Here is a 2500-nt window from a genome sequence, read left to right as displayed (position 1 = left end):
TTCACCTCTCTTTATTTGTATTGACAGATATTTATTGATATTTGTTTGTCGGCGGGACGGGGACTGAGTCGCTCGCTAATTGAAAAGGGGAGCGCGCTGAAAGCCAAAAAAGGATGACACTTGACTAAACAATGGCAGCTGAAACATACAGGAATTCAAGCCCAAAATTGAACAATTGTATTAAACCAAAAAATTAAAGAATATCAAACCATCCATCTTCTACCGCTTATCCGAGGGCAGCAGCTTCAACTGTGACTTTCCGCTCCCAAGCAGCTTCGATCTGAAAAAAACATTTTTGTGCCTGTTGACGACTTGTCTGTGTAGTTTTGGAAACAAAATATTTCATTCAGCGTCAATTGTGCAGACGCCCTGAGAACATTGTTCCCTAATTGACGTATTAATGAGACAAGAGCAGCTATTAGCACTCACGATGATGAGAACAATGACGTGTGCGGTGAACAATGGTGCTGAACTCGTTTCACTTGCAACAAAGGCTTCTCAAACACGTCATGCTGAGTAACTGCAAGAACGTGACCATCATAAGCGGACATTTCGTAATAAGGAAGAAAAGACAGTGAGTGTCCCTGGTTGACAGCCTGGCGTAAGGTTAAATAAAATTAAATATTGGCTGGCCTATGCTCAGAATTGTTGGTGGGTTTGGTTTCTTTGTGTGGTCGCTTGGAGGAAGATGTCTATCGTGACATGATGGCACTTCCCGCTTGACTTCCTGTTGCATTTGGGCACAGTCCCGAGGGCTTTTGGTTAGACGGCCAGGAGCGGACTCGGCCAGGAGCGGAGCGGCCGATGTCGCGCTGACCTGCGGGCGCTTATTGCATTATTGGACTTCATCTGGAGATAAAGAATCAGCGAGTACCTCTGCTGCAGATTCTGGCGGGCCTGCAGTCCATCACGGCTCAACGTGAAACTTGATTTCCGCCAAGGGCAAATGATCCTCGACTGAAAAACAATCATAAACCCCAAAATATTTGGGCCAGGGTTAAAAGAATTTTTTTGTTTCGTCTGCTCAAAAAAAAAAATGCCATAAATATTTTAATATTTAAATGAGTTTGAGCATTGTTAATAAAGTCACCCAACAGGCGAGAGTCGGGCTATTAATAAAACTCTCACGACTAACAAGCGCGCTGCTGTTGTCCTCTCGAGCGTCCTCTTGTCGCTCGTTGAACCCGCGAGCTCCTCTTTGCGCTCGTCCATTCCCAAGCAATAATGCGCCGACGCAACTCGTCGCCGCCGCCGCGTCGCCACTTGTGCATTGACCAAAACAGACTCGACAAGCCTCAGTGCGCTCAGGTGCCACTCGTACGCACAATAACTTTTTTTTTATAATAAAAAAAATAAATAAATACAAATACAAGCACTCAGGTAGAATACTTGACTTCCACTCACTGTCTGATGTGATCTTTTATTTTCTGCTTATCTTTCTTTACATAACTGAAAGGCAACAATGGCGCCATCTGTTGGAAATGGACGTTTTTTTTTTCGGTTTCAGACACTTTTTAAAACACGAGTCAGAAGCAATGACTTGATTCTTCCCCCACAAATCCCTCTCAGTCTCCATCTTTGATTTCCCTAAATGTCGTTAAACCCTCGTAGAACCTCGGCGATATTTGAACCTTATTGAACCAAAGTCTGCGGGATTTAGAAAAAGCGCGCTCGCACCTGGGAGTTGGCGGGATGCTCAGCCGGGGGAAGTTGCGACGTGGCGGTGGGATCCCGAGATCACGACAACGCAGTGACAGATGGCTCATAGCAGAGAATCATTTTCCAGAAAAAAATAGTAAAAGAGAACACGTTTTCAAACGCATCAAGGACAAAAGTTGCAGGAGCGGAGGAAATGCTATGTAATTAGCTTAGGACGCTAACATTATGCTAATGTGATACAACGTGCTGCAAGGTTAGCCGCTGCAAACCCGATAGAGTTGGATTTGACCCAATAATAGCTATCAAAGAGTTTTGAAATGCTATCCTAGCCGCAGCTGTGACCCGGCGTTGGCTTTCGGATCCCACCGTGGCCTTAGAAAGTCTTTTGTTTCTCGCCATTTCCTGCTATTGAAAGCTGGGCAGAATGATCATTTTTCTCCACCGTCGCAGAGGCCTGGCCTGACGTCACCTTTCATCCCCAAAATAGAAATAAGAATCTTTACATCATACAAATACCAACAAGATAAAACAAAACAAACCAAACTTGTTGATATAATAAGAAATGTACAACTTTTCGGGCGTCGGCCAGGGGGGGCAGTCAAATGGGGACGAGAGAGGAGGCGAGCGTGTGAATTTTAATTGCGCTGGATGTCGACGCACACACAAACACGGCGGTGTTCCCTAAGGTATAAAAATTTAAAATCAACTAAGTAAGAAAGAAAGTCTCCTTAAATGGGGTGACAACTTGGGAGGAAGTGAGGGGGGGGCTTTTGAATTCCCCAACGACGGTTGATTATTCCGCGCTAAAAGGAAGCGAGAGCGGGAGTGCTCGCCGCCGATG

General features: G+C 45.2%; 1 long non-coding RNA gene across 13 annotated transcripts in view; it reads right to left on the bottom strand.

The window, feature by feature from the left end:
* The window catches only part of LOC125975019 (uncharacterized), a 49381-nt gene that overhangs the window by 305 nt on the left and 46576 nt on the right, over positions 1 to 2500 (bottom strand). For 3 of the 13 annotated variants that reach the window (XR_007483819.2, XR_007483818.2, XR_011087432.1), the window contains 3 exons: positions 1678 to 2500; positions 875 to 957; positions 1 to 817 (listed from right to left, as the gene is read on the bottom strand). The exon at positions 1 to 817 is cut by the window's left edge and continues 305 nt beyond it; the exon at positions 1678 to 2500 is cut by the window's right edge and continues 129 nt beyond it. This is a non-coding gene — a long non-coding RNA (uncharacterized lncRNA). The remainder of the gene's footprint in view (positions 818 to 874; positions 958 to 1677) is intronic. The other 10 variants (XR_011087431.1, XR_011087430.1, XR_011087428.1 and 7 more) reach the window with 10 other exon arrangements.

The sequence above is a fragment of the Syngnathus scovelli genome, chromosome 9, assembly GCF_024217435.2.
Source record: "Syngnathus scovelli strain Florida chromosome 9, RoL_Ssco_1.2, whole genome shotgun sequence".
Classification (NCBI taxonomy): Eukaryota; Metazoa; Chordata; class Actinopteri; order Syngnathiformes; family Syngnathidae; genus Syngnathus; species Syngnathus scovelli.
This window is presented reverse-complemented; position numbering and strand designations above follow the sequence as displayed.